The 18252-nt window shown below is 45.0% G+C and overlaps 1 long non-coding RNA gene across 1 annotated transcript; it reads left to right on the top strand.

Moving 5' to 3' along the window:
• Positions 1-296: 296 nt before the first annotated feature.
• On the top strand, positions 297-16848 carry LOC113968693. Its single transcript, XR_003534611.1, has 3 exons — positions 297-847; positions 1662-1667; positions 16837-16848. It is a non-coding gene; the product is annotated as an uncharacterized LOC113968693 (long non-coding RNA).
• Positions 16849-18252: the final 1404 nt, after the last annotated feature.

Below are 18252 nucleotides of genomic sequence, written 5' to 3' on the forward strand. Positions count from 1 at the left end.
GTTCAGTGAATCCATCCCCATTTTTCTCACAAGAGTGACATGATGCGTAGCAGTAGTGGTGGAATCACTAATAGGTCAAATTATTTCCTGGACAGGTGGGTCCCTGAGTTTAAAACCCTGGGGACAACTTGTTTGGGAATGCTGCTGAGCAGGAGCTGGTGCAGACAAAGCCCTTCAGAGCGAACATATCACAATGCTCTCCTGGAAATTAAACCCTGACAGGAATGTGCCCTTGGAGGCTGGAGGACACCTTATGCATTCAGTAGTGACCCCATTCCCTCCCACACAGGCTGCTCCTTCAAAGCAGAAGAGACTGGTCAGAGCTTGGGGGCCATTTTTGTACAAGGTAACCAGGAATTAGAGAGAAGTGGCTAATTTCAAAGTGTGATTTAAAGGACTTAGGGATTTTGGTTATGATTTCATAAAACACAGGAGAGGTCTTCCTTAATAACACAGATTTTTAGGAAATGTGGGGCCACGTGTGCTGTTTCCATCACCCCAGGGTGCTGCAGGTGTGTGGAGTGCTCAGGATGCTTCAGAGAGGAAGGAGGGAGAGAAAAGCTTTTGGGATGAAGTGGTTTTCGTTCAGCTAATCAAAGCTCCTCACTCAGGGCTAGAACAAAGCAGTCAAGACCTCTCTTTTTTTTCATCATCAAATGAGAGAGGTCTCTGCTGGTTGTCATCACGTGGGAGGTTGCAGGTTGCTGTTACCCTGTTGTCAAGGTCTGAAACCCCTGATCCCATGCTCTGAAGCAATGCCCTGTGCTAGGCAGTGCAGCTCCTCTGGGTGCTGGTGAAGGACATCTGCCAGTCAACACTGACTCTTCCCAGGTCACCCTGAGCAGGAGTTCCCTCAGCCAGGTGTGGTCCTGGCCTGCAGACCCCAGTCCCTGGGCCAGGACACACCTCCCAGGCTACCCCAAGCTTCCAGTGCTGACCAAGAGTGCTTTGAGAAGGAGAAGCTGAGTGTATCTGATGTTGAGTGAGCCCTGGGTAGCAGTCTGGGGGTGACTTGGCTGTGCAGGATACACTGAGATGGGGCAGCATTACCTCCTCCAGCCTTTCCAGGGCAGCAAGGGTGGGAAAAATAGGGCAAGGGAGTGTGAGTGGGTGGGGGGGGTGGGTGTAGGACAAAGCATGTAAATAGAGGTAAAGAACATGCCACGTGTGTGAGGATGGAGGCTTGGAAAGGAAAAATGACTTAGCTGCAAAACAGAACTCCTTTACCTGTTTTTCTCATAAAGCAGCATGAGGATGTTTCTGCTAAAGCAGCCTTTCAAAGCAGCTGCATTATGAAATGACTTCTTTTTAACAAATCCATCTGCCTGCTTTTTAATAAGCAGGGCTTTCCACCATTGTATATGTGCAAGGTCTGACCTTTTCATAGGAAAAAACATTCATAACCAAAAACTATAAATAGAAACCTTTAGACTGGAGCAGATCAAGATGTAGGTTTTGTGACTTTTTTTTAAAAAAAAACAACCCAGCATAATGTGGGAGGGAAAAGAACAAGTTCTTTTAAAAAGTCATAAACTTCTGTTATTGCCTTAAGCTTACTTAATATTTACTGAAACATTTAATGAAAGACTTTAAACAGTAAGGCTTACAAGACTTCTGTATCAAAGCAGGTATTTTTACAAAGGAAAGGAAAAAAAGATTAGAAGTCTGTTTAGTTTAGGAAAAAGGGTACTTCCCCCAGTCATGAAACAAAAAGTTTATAGAAGGTTTGTATTTCTAGAGTAAGTTAAGTTTTATACCTTGTTCACGTTCTGGTTCTGCAAGCTCTCATATATACATGTAACTCTGCTCATAAGTATAGACACTTAGCCTTCAAAGAGACTACTCATGTGAAAAAAGCTGATCATTCATTGTTTCCACTTCAAGCCATATTTGGTCCTGTATTTTAAGTCCCAGATGCTGAAGGCAGGTGATTACATGAGAATCTCAGCTTTCTTAAAATAAAAATTAAAAAATAAATAAATAACTAAAAGGAAAAAAACAAAACAAAACAAAAACAACAACAAAAAAATCCCTCAGTGCCAGAAGGCAAATAATACAAAACCAATCTTCTATCTAAATCTGCTCATCACAGACATTTCTTAACTGGGAGCAATATTTTTTAAGTGTACGACGAAAGAGTTCAAGAAAAGGGAGTAGGAAGCAATCAGTGCAATTGTGGCTTATTTGAGCCACGGCAGCAAATCACTGTTGCCACATGCAAAGACCCTTGGTGGTGCAGGTTCAGAGATGCTCTGAAGAGTTTCACTTAGCAAACACTCAGGTATGTCAAAGTGAATCAAGAGAAGGCTTTGGTTAAGCATGCATCGAGCTCATCTGCTGTATCCCGTGCCTCGGATTCTTGAATACGCATATCTCCTCTGATATTTAAGATAGCACAGAAAATAAATCAACTGGGCTGGTGCTGTCATCATGGAAACAAAAATAAGCTGTTAGCTGTAGCCACTGAAGGGTGCAGTGGTAATACAATACTTAGAGTCTCTCTGTTCCTTTTTTATATACTTCACCAACATAAGAAACAATTACACTGATCCATATTTCATCAGGCATTGCAGGCTGAGCATCCTTTACGACCATTGCGTTGCTCCTCAGGTGTTGGCTTCAGCCTCCTTAGAGAGGTATCTTTTTGCTGTGACTGCTCAGTGCCAGGATCCTCTCCTAAGGGGCAATATCTCACCAGCACTGTTCCACAGCGTGATGTGGTGACAGCCTTCCCTTGAACTGAGCATCTCCAGTACCGTGACACTGCTCACGTGAGGAGCAGATCCAGACCAAATCACGGGGTTTGTCCAGCACTCACAACACAACTCTTTTCTGCTGCAAGGTATTTTAGGTTGAGGTCATGTCACCACTTCCCCGATACCTATAAATATTTTTTTTTCATATATTGAAAATGGGAAGCTATTTAGAGATTGTAGAAATGAGAGGGCGACAGTGATTTCTGCAGAGATATCTGCTTGTGCCACCACAGCTCTGTGGACACAAGCACGTGTGCACACTCACTGCACGTAGCGTTTGTCTTGTAGCTTCATTTCTCCCAAATGATGATGACCTGTTAACCAAAAGCCTCCCAGGCAGAAATGTTTGAGATGTTTTTCAGAAGCTGCAATTGCTGCAGAGATATCAAGACCCAAGAGTCACGCAAATGATACAGAAACCCTTGGGGCAGCCAGGAAAGACATCATGAATTGTGCCTAGGTGTCTGAACACAGGGGAACCCCACCATCCACATGCAGAGAAGTGTGGCATGGATTTTGCCCAGCACCTGGCGTGTGTCTGCTCTCTGTCACTTGGGCTGGATGCAAAGGTGAAAGAGGGGCTGTCCTTGGGACAATTTGAACTCTACAACAGATGCCTGTTTTAAGAACAGAAAGATATTCCTTTCTGCAGAGATGCCCTTGAAATGGTCATTAAGGTGAAATCTGGGCCTGCAGAAGCTGATGGCAAAGTACCCATGGATTTTGGTCTGGTCCAAATTCCACCCCACGGGTTTGACTGCTGTCCAGCCATTGCCTAAGCCTGAGGCTGGCCTTCTGCCCTACGCCGAGTTTTCTCCTACAGCCGTGGAGTCAGGCCTAGGTTGAATCTCACCAATAAAACAAATAGAATTATATGATGCAAGGGTAGTTGAGTCGTGATTTTCATCAGTGTTTCCTTTTCACTGAGCTCAAAGTCTAGTTTGAATGCAGCCTACTATTTCAGTCCACAAGAAAAGGCTACATAGAAAATAGCTTTTGAATCAGATGCTTTACATAAACCATGAGTTTCACTAAGAACTGATCCATTCTGCTCTTTTTCACTCCTACAGTTGTGACTCTGCAGGGAGGCATTAGAAGTTTCAGTACTTTCGTCTTGTCTCAGAACATTTAAGGTAGCCAAAGAAGGTAATAATAATAATAATAATAATAATAATAATAATATAAACATTGAAATCATTCACCACAACTGATTTATTGGAGGAATTTTGCCACACGTGGGTGTGATAAGTCATCCAGAAATAGGTCATGGTTTTCTGAAACGTATCTGAAGTGCAGGATTGTTTGCCAAGTAAGTTATACCAAATAAATCCTTCTCACTGTTAGTAGACGGCGCTTTTATTTTGAGTTGTTTTGACTGAGTAGCACCATGGTTCACATGGCGAATATCTCTTTATTGATTGGGAACTGGAGCAGGCACCTAACCTTAACCACGTACTAGATATCTCCCGGTTGAAGCCAACCATAAATGCATGTTCAGGCTAAGGGAACACAGGGAGAATGATTTTGGTGACCAGTCCATGTGCCAGTAATACAGAGGCCTTTTGGCAGGAATGGGCTTGGCGCTGTCCTAAGCCTGGAGATGCTGCAGTGGGGAACAAAGGTAACATTTTAACTGCCCTTTCAGATGGGTTGGGGAGGCTGTCCCGAAACAGCCACATAGGCGATGAAACCGTGAGGGCTGTGGGAAGATGAAACAGAGCTCTCCTTCTGTTTGGACAAAACTGTGGTCTCCCTTTGCTTTTCACTCAGCCTTGCTTAGTCCTGGCTGATGCACCTGGTGTTTTACTGTCCTTGTAAAGGTGCTGGAAGTTGCCTGAGCCCAGTGCTGAGCATGCAGCTGCTTATAGATGATGTGGAGATCTCGTGGATGAACTTTTTATTGTCCTCCTGTATAGACAGACTTTTTATTGTCCTCCTGTAAAAACCCTGGCTTTTTACTCAAACCTGGGGGATCTCCAGCATAGAGTAACCAAAGACAACTTCAACAGCTCCCCCTCAACTCTACCTTCCAAGGAAGAAATAAGCAAAATCGTGGCTGTCTCTGATACTGTGATTTATACAGAACCCACCTAGGTTTAGTGCTTTCAGAGAAAAGTATAAAGATTTCTCATGCCAAGAGGTTTTAATTTTAAATCAGAGAGAGAAAAAATTTGGCCCAAAACTGAAACAAATATCAGTGGGGAGATCCCTGTAAAAAGAAAAGGAAGATCCATCAGAACTGCCATTTTCAAGGGTTTTGCAGATATGTGAGCAAGTGAGCTTTAGAGCGGCTGAGATCAACCTACACACAGCAACTCATTTTTGTCTAAGGAGTTGCTTGGCCCTTCCAGGGCTTGAGTGGTGGGGGGGTGAGAAAACTCTTTGTACAATAACCCTCTAAGGTAGCTGAAGGTATACTCAAGCCCACTGATGTCAGTTGAAGATCTTTAAAGGCGTGTGGCAAATAACAAGAAATTCCAGCAAATAGAAGGTAAGAAAAGTTTGTAAAGGCCGTTGAAAATGAGATTTTTGTCAAAAGTGGAATCTTCTGTCCCACTACTTTCTTATGAACTTATCCCACAGTATGGACCAAGGAGATGTTTGCTGATTTGGACCTCAGCATTTATTGTAATCCTGTGTCTGTGTGTGGGAAAGCAGGAAACTTCCCTACTGTGCTTGGAATTGTAATGCTATAAAGGTGTTTATACGTGTGGGGCTTATTTCTTTATGAAGAATGGGATAAATTATACTTGAATAAAGCCATCATCACATCCACCTTAGGGAATCTCTCTGTCTGCCTATCACTCTAATGCCCACTCTATCACTCTAACTGCTGCAGTTAAAGAAAAACACACTCTTGACCAACACATAAATACAAAACCCCAGGCTTTTGTGATTTCTATGGTTCTGGCAGAACAAAGGGGAATTAAATGGCTTGTAAATTAATTTCTGTGTGCATTAAGACTCTTTACACAGCCCAAAGAGTATAAAAGAGCTTTGGGTTCACTCAGAATTAGCCTGAATAAATTCAGAAGGCCGTATTTCTTTACATGCACATAATCATTTCCAAAGCATCTGCCATAAAAACGGATGATTGAAACAGATTTCCTAGTGGATAATTTCCTGCCTGTTCCTAGCACTTTTATCTCAGGAAACTGAATCCAAAACTCATGGTCACCAGTGTGAAAACTCCATTGATCTCAGTGGACTTTGGTTCAGCTCTGAAAGATACGAGAACAGATACTGAGAGTTTGGGTTTCTGGAGCTCGGGGCAGCACCGTCCCTGTTTGACACAGCACAGCAAGATGAACACACAACAGAGCCGCTTCCCACGGCCATCGTCCTGTGATCCCCATCCTTTTCCAGTGCTCTCAACACAGCCAATGTGACACGGGGTTATGGAAATGGACAGTAACATGATCTACTTCCCTGATGTGGGAAGTAGATCTCAAACTGGCATAGTTGGAGACTGTGGGAGTCATTTGCTGATCAGCTGATGTGGCTCAGGATGGGAAATCTCCTGTTCAGGCGGACCTTCCCCACATTTCCCATTGTCATCCCTCCCCTGTTCCACCTCAGCAGATGACAGGAGGCTTAATTAACGTGTCTCCAAGAAGGACATAAAGATGTGAAGTGAGTGTCTAGGGAAGCTTCTTACATTGTTTTCTGAATAAAAAAACCTCTCTCACATCGCAACACACAAATCTTCATTCCCATAGGAGCTAGGACAGCTGATTCAGTGGGTAGAAGCCTGGTGCTAGCTGAGGCAGCTATTGCTGATTTGAGTTGAGAATGAGATCGTCAGTGAAATGAATTGATGGTTTCAGTTCCAGATCTGGTGGGCAAATTTAAAAAAAAAAAAAAACAACCAAAACCAGGGAGTGTCATTCAATGCTTGCTCTCAGGAAGCCACACACAGCACAGAAGTCGAGCTTGGAGACTCATATCTCTTGCCATTCAATATGAGTTCACGTCTCCAAACTGCAAGAGGCAGGAGAGGTAGGCAAGGACCCTGCCTGGAGAGCTGGCAGCACCCAGGGTCCAGAGGGGCTCCTGCATTTCCCTTCTCTGGGAAAAAAAAAGCAGCACCAGGGAAAAATAGTAAAGTAGAAAGCAAACCTCCATCTCTGTGAGACCTCATTCGTCCCAGGACTGTCTGTAATGATTCAGATATAAATATTATCATACCAGAGTTGCTGTCATTTTCATTCAAGTACAGCATACGAGGGAATTTTGGTTAACTCTCCAGTGGCCAGATGATGTAGGGGGAAAGCCAGATTCATGAGAGCTAGCAAGTCAACAACCTTATATCTCCTGCCAATTGTACCAGTGTGTGTTTCACTGTTGCCATCTGAGGAATTGTAAGCAGCTTTCAAAGGTTTTACAGGTTTCCACCACATCCCTGTGAGAGAAGTAAAAAAACTACCTCTTTCAACAAAAGAGGAGAAGAGGGCATTGGAGATAAAAAGTGTTAATTTAGGAAGCTGGTGGCAGAGCAGCGGGGAGCAGGCAGGAGGTCCTGGCTGCTGAGAACACGGCCTTCCTGATCAGGCAGTCAACAGGACGAGTAGCAGGAACAATGAGCTAAGCATTGCAATGGAAACAAACACCTTTTTTTAGGCTCTGTGCACTGAGCTGTTGCTGCTACTTTTATCACACCATTCATTTGGGAAGAAAGCAGGGCAGCAAAACAAGGTGAATGCACAAATCTGCACGCTGTGTCTGAGCTCACACAAGTTACCAGCCCAAAAACTTAGTCACTAAATTATTTCATTTAGTGGTTTGGGACTGCAGTGATCTTGTGTCTTTGTAAATGGATACAGCTGAGTTAGTCCTTCTGGGCAGGACATGGGTGATCCATAAGGGGACTGAGGACCACAAGTGGATGGTAACTTCTGGGCAGCCAAAGCCAACATTTCACCATGTGAGTCTTCCATGAAGGCTCTTGAGCTGTTTTACAGAGAAACACATACACACGTGCACGTGAAACCCCCTGGCAAAAACAATGGTTGCTTTGCATGCCAACTGTGTCAGTTGCATTTCTTTTTACGACTGAATTCATCCTCAAGTCACGAATGCAAAAAAAAGAAAAAAAAAAGCCTAGTGAGTGTTTAAATTTAGGGCATTAATTTTGCATTCCAGTGTAGAGGGAACCCAACAGTCTCAAACCTCAGAAAAAGGCACTCCACCTCTGCTTTATGGGCAATTTCATTCTGCTTGTATTTCCAGAGCCTACTTCAAAGCACAGATGTGTTTCAGGTAAATAATGACAGCTTCAGAACAAGTTTTCCTTGTAACACAAATCACCTCACTAATGAAATCAGGGGGAAAATTCAGAACAACTTGATATCCATCTGCCTCAAATCAAATCCTTCTATTTATACAGTATAACTAGGGGCCCAATTCCTCCCCTGATCAAATGAAGGGTGCAGATTCCAGTGGGAATGGGTCCAGCCCTTTATGCTTGCTTGGTGACCATTGCTCAAACCTGAGTGAGGATGCCCTGGTCAGTCCAGAGCACAGCAGAGAACGTGCCTGCGGGTGCAGCAGTGAACAATGGGGTCAGGTCCAGAAGAATATGAGGCACCTTCCCTCAGCACAGAGAACAGTTTCTATAGTTTCCACATTTCCTTCCTGCTCATGTCAATCATATACAGGGGAAAACAATAAAGAAACACCAACCATACATGGAATAAAGTAATGGGAACCTGAGAACGAGCCATATGCTGAAAAAAAAAGTCACCACATCTAAGATTGAAAGTACTGGCTGTCTGGTCTGCCAAATAAATCAGACTAGCCCTGGGGACTTAGATGTATACCTGCACTTACCTCTTCACCTCAGACCCCAAGGGCAAGCTTTTGTTTTGCTTTGGAAGCCTGGAGGTGGGCAAATGGTGCAGCTCTTGGTTGCCTTCCTCTGCATTGCTGATTCACTTGCCAAGCTGCAGCCCTGTGCCTGCCTTCAGAGACACTGCTTCTCTCAGGTCCCATCAGCCTTCCCAAAGGCCCAGCACTGTGAGATGAGAGGGGCTACATGTCCACTTGGCTTGGCAACAAAGAGAAGCAAATTGCACTTGAACCTGGAAATTTACAGGAATGCAAAGCAGCCTTGTTGCTAAGCCAGCTGCAAACCTGCTTTGCTTGGGGCTCTTCCCTTTGTAGGGTTGAAGGAATGAGGCACGTGTTGCCAAGTAGGACATCAGTACTACAAACAAGTGGAAGGCCCTTATCCACGAGCAATCTCGACCTGGTAACGGGCAGGTAGCTAGAGTAACAAGAAAGTTTGTCTCCTTCCTACTTGCAGAAAGGGGAGGCGGTAGGACACAGGTTATAATTAGAGCCACCCACAGGAATTTTGGGGAAGCTTCAGTGTATGGATTGGGATCTTATTGTTAGTGCTGCCAGTTCACCATCTGCTTGGACTGAGCCAGTCCAGAAACCCAATGGCCAGCACCCTCAGACACATCTCCTGCTTGTCTGGAGTTTAGCAGTGCTTTAAGCCACCTTGGTGCCTGCAGGAGAAAGTCACAGCAATAGGAATCTCTTTATAAGCCTTTAGCCTGAGTGTCCTCCTAATTCAAAGGATTTGCTTCAGCTTTGGAGACAAGCTCAATTTGGAGCCTTCATTCCTTTCTTCCCTTTGATTATAAAATGTCATAGGCCCATCCTAACTGGATCTCCCCAGCTCAGCCTCCTGCAGCTGGAAAAACACCGGTTCTGCCAAGCACCGCGTGCTGGGGGCACAGCACATTTCATGGCACACATTTCACCCTTTCTAATGCAAAGCTGCACAACTGTCCCCTTGCAAAAGCAGCCCCTTGGGGCACTGTGAGGTACCTCAGAGTCATCCCCAGCTCTCCATCCAGCTGCCATTGAGGCTGGACTTGCCTCAAGCAGATTGGCTCACATCCTCAGAACTCAGCTCCAGCAGGATAAGGGTCAGAGTGGACGACTCAGGAGCTGATGTGGTCTTTATCGTAGCGGCACAGGGATCTTGCACACTCCTGGTTCAAGACATTACCACCTCTGATTTGGTCCTAATTCTTGTGGTGCTAGTTCACAGCACGGATTTGATACCTCACATACGAGCCTTCAGGCATCATTGTTGGCCTATCGCACCTTCATCCCTATCCCTATCCCCATCCCCAGGTGGGAGTTGCCCTCTCTCAGACATCCTTTGGGGCACCCTCAAAAGTAGCACAGGTTCCCATCGTGCAGATTAGACCCCATCAACGTGAAGATTTAAACCACCAGATTCAAATTTCTCACCCTTGTGAGAAAAAGGACCTGCCTAGGAGAAATGGTCCTCAGCAGAGGCAACACAGCTTAGATTGCTACATTTGGTACTGCCCTCCTCATAAACACCCTGATTTTAGGTGCTTTTCCTCAAATCCCTGCTGCAGCACCCTGGGCCCAGCTGTGAGACTTAGTTTCTGCCATCTTGCTTTTAACTACCAGGATTTCTGAGCCTCCCTGCTTGCAGAAATAGGCTTCAGCTCATGAGCCCAGCACTCTCAGAGGAAACAAGTTCAATTCTTTTTTTTTGTTTCTTTTCCCCTACTGCTGTGATTTATTCAAAGAGGGACTTTGGGGCCTCACTCAGGGCTCTTGGGTACTGTTCAGTCTGGGGAGAGCAATCACAAAGCCATTACTGCACCACGGGCACCCCAGGAAGCCCTGTGATAACTGCTCTGCGCTGGTGCCTGTGCAGAGGGGGTACCTTTCCAACTGAAGGCATGGCAAAAGCTTTCTTCCAGGTAGATGGAATAGAATTATGCACGTTATGAATGGCAGTGTGTGTCTGCAGGGGGGTGGAGATGGGGTGAAGGAGGCGTCAGTGTGTTTTGTAAATGCTTTGAAATGTATTTGTGTGTTTCTGAGACGAACCTTGCAGAAAATACCTGAAAACTGGTTTTGCTTTTCCTAAAGCATTGGCTCTTTCAGGCAGCAGCTTTGCCAAAAGTCATTAATCACATCTTTATTAACAAGGGCGGAGGAACAGTGACCTCAAACAACCGAGCAAAACAACTAAAACTGCACTCGTTTGAAGGACCGCTTAATAAAATATCTCCTGGCCAGCACATGCTACTTTTGACGTATATTTAAAGTGCACTGAGTCTTTGGGATATACTGGGGCTTCTGCACAGAACCAGGGCAGGACTTGACCCAAAGGTGTCTTTGACTTAACTATACAGCTCCTGGAGTAAAAGGGGAGAAAGAGGAAAGTTTTTAAAAGGTCCTCACACTTTTCTTCTACATCAAGGTGCATCGTGTGAGTGGGACAGGCTAAATGTGTCAGCTTTTCACTTCCAAAGTGTCAAAATCCACACATAGATTCATGGATTTCGTGGTGCATATGGTTTAAATCCAGAGGGAACATTATGATCACTCAATTCCTTCTAGCTCCACCAGCCTGTTTTCTCTAGGTATCCAGGCCTGCTGCTAATACCATGGCACAGGTTCCACCACATTTGTCAGTAACATGCTTGTTTTCTCAGTTAAAAATCCAGTCAGCTGAATGAGCAGCTGTGTGAGGTGGGACCCAAACTACGCCATAGGGACCACTGCTCTTGGGGTGAGCACAGCAGGGGACACAGCCCCCATGCCCCTACCAAAACTCCACGTTTGCTCCTCGCTCCCCGCTCTGTGGTGGTTCGTCACCCGGGGTACAGGGATCAGTGGGAGAGCAGGGACTTTTGAGGGGATTTCTGGAGCCTACCTCAAAATGCATTTACTGTGGGGCGGGCTCTCAGCGGCAGCGTGGGGAAAGGGCAGGTCCCCACCTTGGGCAGGATGCTAATGTTGCATCGCGGTAGGCACGCTGTAAGCCCAAACCCTGGAAGGCTGTTGCCACTGGTAACACCCAACTGCTGTGGCATCATGTCCGTTGACATAACCTTAATTAATGATATTACCAACCTAATGAGGAGATAAACCACCGATTCCAACTCCTGTTAAGAAATTGTCTTAAATACCAGTCACTAATCGCTATGGAGAAACAAATGGTGGGCCAAAATGCACACCTGGAGTAAAAAGGTGTGGTTCCCATGTTTTCTGGTGAAGTTGCATTTGTTTACTCCAGGACTGACTATGAACCATCCTGATTAACACATGGCGGGTGTGCGCTGGGCGGGAAGTTGTAAACAGCCACAGCCTTAAGTAATGTCACTGGGCTTGTGCAAGACCTGTCATCCAGATGGCAGCAGGATTGATGGCTGCGGAGATCAGCACCATGCCAGACAGGGGGCAGATGAGTATGGGAGTGCACCAACCCAAGGCTTGCTTTTCCCAGACCCTGAGCTGGTGCCGAGGGGCTCTTCAGCCACCTCTGAGTCCAGGGAATGTCTACTCCACGTGGCTTTTGGAGTAGCAAACATCACCATAGTGGACATCACCACAGTGAACATCAGCAGGCACTTCATGGTGGCTAAGAGCTTTTTGGGCTGCTTAATTGAAGATTTGCCAGTGTAACTAAGAAGACTTCCTGGTACCATTGCAGTACTGTGGATGTAACTTGTAAAACAGGGAAGGGACCCATTTCACTGCACTGATTTGACTCTTTGGCTGTTACTTTATTTTCTTGCCGTTGTTATTCTGATCCAGTGAAATTAAAAAGGCATGAGTAGCCTATTTGGATCTGAATGTGTGAGTTCCTGCCCTGCAGAGCTTTCAGTAGAGATTAGATTGTACATGCCATTGTGTGGGGGAGATGTGCCATCAGGCAAAGGAGGAACAAATGCAGGCGGGGCGAGACCAGAGAGACAGAAGTGGTATGCCTGCATGAAGCTGCCTGCTGCTCATGGGGTGGTATCACCATCTCACTGGTGGTTGGACGAGTATCTCAGAAAACATTTGCTGCCTTTGGTTTCTGCAGGGTGTTTAGCTCCTGGAATGTGTGAGACAAGGCAGCCGCATCTTCCCCACTTTTAACCTTTTAGAACTTGTCCTAGGAGGGCCTAAAATAAAAACTATGCATAGAAACACATGCCAACCCTCATGTTCCTGAGGGTGCAGGTGGACTAGCGAGGGGACCCTGGCCCCTACAAATCAATAATCCTCCAAGTTGCTGGAAAGGTAAATATGCACTCAGTTTGCTGGTATCCAAATAAATCTCGAGAGATTCCAAGGATTTAGGTGCTCACAGGACACATAACACAGACACAAGAAGCAGACAAGCCTGGTACAATGCTCATGCTACCAATTGTTCACCTATTTCAGCTACTTTACTCTAGTACTGTTTTTATTCAGACAGACTGTTTCCGGTTGACAGAAAAAAAAAAAAGAAAAAAAGGTGTTTGTTTGTTTTTTTAAGTGATCATAGGCATGCATATATCAGAAAAAAGAAAGGACCTATCTTCTTCTTACATCTCTATTATTTCTATTGTTCAGGTATGCCTCGGGTACTTTCCCAGACATGTTGCCTTCTGTTTTTAACATTGCCATCTGGGAATCAGATCCTGTATGTCTTTTGTGGTGCCGTTCAGCATGGAGGGAATTTCTTATTGCTTCTCATGGATAATTCTGGCTTGATGCAGATGGATAGCTCAAAGAAGAGGGATGCCATCAGCTTTGTGGCTGCTGCCCTCCAGCTCAGGGAAAAGCTAAGGCCCTGTGTGCACAGCACATCTCAGGACAAGCTGAGAAAGTTCTCACAACACCTGCAAGCCAGGTGATGTCCATGGGGTCCAAACTCCTTCACTGTTAGGGAGCTACGTGGTTAGTTAACCCTGCACTGAACCTTCTTCGCATTCTGGCACACTCGGTAATGCTGTTAATGAGCACTTGCTTTGTGGAAGTCCAAGGAAAGCAGAGCTGATCTCCACACAACAGCCACAGACCAAATCAGCCTGAACTCCGGGGCAGTTGGAGCTCAGTGCAGGACCAGATGCAGAACTGAGCTTTGTGGGTTGGATCCATCTCTTGAAGTTGATTCTGATCATTTCCTGATTCAGAGCCTTGTGCTGTAACCACAAACCCTCCATATCCCGTCCTCTTTGGTCTACATCTCTGTCTGGTCCCTTAACTAAACACTGCTCAGTAAATGCTTACAGATTCAAGAGGAGAGGCTGCTAGTTCAAAGTCTCACATTATCAGAGCAGCTGAAAAGGAAAATTAAGAGCAGCAAGAATCAAATTAGAGCCAAGAAGAAAACCTGTCTGTTTGAACACTGAGAGATATCTGCTTAAGACATGTTTCTCCAGCCTCCATTACAACCATTGCTGAACACAAAAAGTTACTTTACCAAACTGTGCGACAACTTGGAGGTTCAAGTGGGTTACTCTGAAGTGGGATATTCCTGAATCTGGTATTTTTGTGAGATTATTTTTCTTTGTAATAGAGCAATAATCTTTCCAGCCTAGAAAGCAGAAGAGCCACCATCCCAACACTGTTATAGAACTGCAGGTGAGAGGAGCGAAGCGATACTCCCGTATCGTGGTGGTGAGGATCTCGTGGGATATTGAGAAGTGAAGAAACTGTGACAGAACGTGCATGTGCATGGTTTCTTCTTTAAGAATAATCTCAGCAGACCCTTTTTTTCTTTTCTTCTGTAAGACACAGTGGCTAAAAATGGCCTTTCAAAAATAAATCAAGCCCGAGGCTGGGTCTGAAAGCACTTAATGAGGGGTAAAAGTGGTTGAAAAAAGGAAAATGAAAAATTCCCATGCTATTCCTAGCACTGACTCCCTCATTTCTGCATGTAAACTGTAGCTGCATCACACTAGAGCACTTACACCAGTTTCAGACTAGTACCTGGCCCACTTGGAGAGGTGGATGATGGGAGAGCAGAGACTCTATCCTGAGACTCCTGTCTCCCGAAGGCACTGGGCACCCCATCCTATGCATCTCCCAGCATGGCACAGCATCTTCAAAATCACAAGAGTGTGACAAGGTTTAAAGCAAAACTGCACCACACAATAGGATGAAACCAGTTGTGGACAACATGATGGAAAAGCTGTTGGGGAGCTGAACTGAGCGGAGCTAAAAGCTGCAACTATTATTCAGCCTTTTTTAAATGAAAACCAGGCCCTTCAGACAAATCCAATTACATTCTCTGAAGAGGTTAAAACTTTTGTTGGGACAAGAAACTTTGGATGGATTAGGTTGTGGTGAGGTGGTTGACTTAGCGGATTCTCTTAACAATATCTATAGCATGATGCCAATAGCACAAGCTCTAGGTGGCTTAGAGAGCAGTGAGATCAAAGTTCTTCCAAATGAGCAGTCCTTCAGGAATCACTCAGGATACATCCCCAGAGGAGACCCTCAGGGACTGACAGGACAATGTTATATCCAGTACATGAAAGGTGATGCACAGCAACTGCTGTCAAAACCTGCAGATGACACCAGGCAGGTGGAAAGGTGGCTGATGAAGAGATGGGGGCAGTAGTGTGGAGAGATATGGGTTCTGGGCTCATGCAGGCAGAGCACATGTGTCCAGGCAGTCAGAACCCTGTGCCAAGAAGACAGGGCTGCAGCTGACCATGTAGAGGAAGAACATCTACCCTGGAAAGCAGAGGAAGTGAGGAAAGGGTGCTGAAGGCAAAGTGGACATGCAGCCCAACCTGAGCGTGACATTGAAGAGTGATATTGCAGGTAAAGGGCCTCATAGGAGCTCCGGATGGGTGAAGAGGAGATGCAGACTGAAGTATGGACCAGTTCTGGTTCCGCAGGTGGTCTTAACCAGAAAAATAGTTTGCCCTTTGTTGTTCTTTGCATTTTAAGAAAAAAAGTCGAGAGACTTGAAGAATTTACCATGATAAATTCCTGCAGAAATTAAGTGAGAGATGGTGTCATTACACTGTGTAAGCACCTTCTGGACAAAATGGTGGTAGGAAAACAGTCTTTAACTGCAGGTAAGGCCCATGACAGGAACACTACAGCCTGGTAATTTCAAGTAAGAAAGTATCATGTATTGTATCAGCGAAGACACACTTGGGATGAACTCCAGGGGCAGGATTTGATCCGCATTTCTTGATGCCATCAAATCCAACCTGTCTGCCCTCCTAGGAGGTCTGATTGAGATCAAGTTGTGCTTTGCCAAGCATGAGTTAAACACAGAGGTGAGGGAGTGATAGTCAGGGATCCTGAAGTGCAGAAGCTCAGGAGGGAGTCTCCAGCCCTCCCTTGCAGCCATGAATTTCAGGACTGAGAACTACAAAGCTGAGGAAGAAAAATATAATTTAAAAGACCTGTTGCCTCTTGGAAGGTATGAGAGGGTGAGAAAGCAAATGAAAAACCCTGGGAGTTCTTGGTAACTTTTTCCAAACTGATAAACATTCCAAAAAACCCTCTATCCTTTCTCCTTTCTTGGATTTTCAATACTCTAAGTGAACTAAATTTATTATTTTATGGTGGTTTGTTGGTAGTGATCTTTTTAGCACCCTGGCAAGTTGCTCCTCTTTTGGTTTTGTTTGGTTTTTTTTGTGAACAACTACAGTTGGGTTTTCCACTCTTTGTTTACGAGTGTTGAGAACAAGTTAAACACAACAAATGAGTTTTGGACAGAGCTTTGAAAGAGATTAATTCTGTGGTATTAATTCTCCTCTCTCAGGAAGCAAGACCCATATGCAGGCACTGCTTTTGAGAAAGTTTTTTCCTCATGCTAACTGCCATCCTTGCTTGGTAGTGTTTGCAAGGCATTAAGCTGAAGCCCAAGGGCCCAATCCAGGAAGATGAAACCAGGTATTTTACCCTTAACATTGCCTGGCAATTAGTTCATGTATTGATGTACCATTAGAGATGGAATTGGAGGACACTGGGCAAAAAAAGTCTCAGAATTCCCACAGAAAGTCAGTGGCAAACCTAGGATTAGCACTAAAACCACGTAGTCTGTGGGTCTAGCAAGTCAAGAAGGAACAGGGTAGGTAGTAAATCTAGAAGACCAGTAGAAAGGTTACAAGCTTGGGAATTAAAGAACAGCTAAAAAGTGAACCAGAAATACAGCTGTGGAAGGAAATAATTCATGCAATGTTGATCATCTCATCCCCATATGCTCATAATAATTTTGACAAGCATTTCATTTTATCTGTTATTATTAAGAAAATTATTTCTTTAAGGGCAAAATCTAACTACATTTTCCAAGTCAACTTGATTCTGGGAATCAGTCTCACTTGCCTGTGGTTTTTGCTATCAGGCCAAACTTAATCCCTGGTGTATTTCTCTTGACTCAGTGGAGTTATATTGAATATCAGCTTGGCCTAAAGGCCTTTAGTTATGTTGCCAATGGGTTTCTTTAAAGGGATATTTCCCTACTTTGAATGCAGTGATTCCGGGCAGTGATTTTCATTTTGCAATCTGGAAGGACTCCTGCATATGTTAAGGAAGTTTTAGTTATTCTGATCCTGAAGAAACCTTCTTTGGCACCAGATGACTCGTCTGATGTTGGTCCGGCCGAAGGCAGGTATGTGCATGTGCTCCGGCTGGTCTGTGGATGGCAGTCTCGAGAGCCAGCTGCCAGGTGCCTTCCATCCACAGAAAGGTCTGGGGAAGAATCACAGGAAGGGTCGTGAAACACATAACAGCCCCACAACGGCAGAATGAATGCTGTTCACAGTGTTTCTGATTGACAGAGGAGCTTCTTATCTTCCCCCGAAACCTCTGCACCCAACCCTCCAGGTGTGTGTGTGTTGGGAGAGAAGCCAGTATTCTGATTAGAGGGATTATTTAGATTCCACTACCATGGGGAGCATGGTAAGCGTCCTTTGCTTGGAGTAAGACAGATGGAAGGCCTTCCAGCATTATCCACCCTGGACATCAGCAGCTGCAACATGTCACACGCTGAAGGCAGGTGAGTGCACGCTCAGTGCCTCCACACAGGCTGCTGCTCCCATGGAGTCACTAATCCATGCAGGAGAAGCCATTGCAGGGGAGCTTTTCATCTCATGAGGTCCTGGAGCAAAAGAAAGATCTACGAACTGATGGGTTCAGGACGTCAGCTGACAGAGCAATATCACACACGCTGAAATGGTTTTGCAGCACTCCCCCTGCCCTGAATAGCCCAGGTGTTGTCTGTTTCAACTTGCTTTGCCAGCCAGGTTACTCCCCAAGTGCTCCAAATCACAGGGGAAAAAAAAGAAAAAAGAAAAGTAAAAAAAAGGAAATCATGAAAGTGAATGCAAACTTTTTAGTCTTACTTCATGCAAGATGTGAAACCTACTAATAAACCGGAGTACAACCAGCCTCCAGTTGCTTGCCTAAAACTGAGCAACACATGAGGCTGATATTGCAGTTCTCAAGAGAGATTTGTCCCTGGGACAAAAGAGACCTGAAAGAGACCTGAAAGAGTCCAGGGCTAAGTTCAAACAGTCTGGGAAGTGTTATGCAAAACAGCAGCACAGAGTGTAGGGTACATGATGTACCTGTGAGCTTCTAAACTGAAAAATCTGCCTGTAAAGACTGATGATGGGCATGTCATTGAAAAGCCATGTTTACATTGCTTTCCTGAGGATCCATGCTTTTATTATGAGCATGTCTGGTTAGAAGAGAGAGAAGACCTTTT

Source organism: Neopelma chrysocephalum, unplaced genomic scaffold (assembly GCF_003984885.1).
Source record: "Neopelma chrysocephalum unplaced genomic scaffold, ASM398488v2 Primary Assembly neopelma1_69, whole genome shotgun sequence".
Lineage (NCBI taxonomy): Eukaryota > Metazoa > Chordata > Aves > Passeriformes > Pipridae > Neopelma > Neopelma chrysocephalum.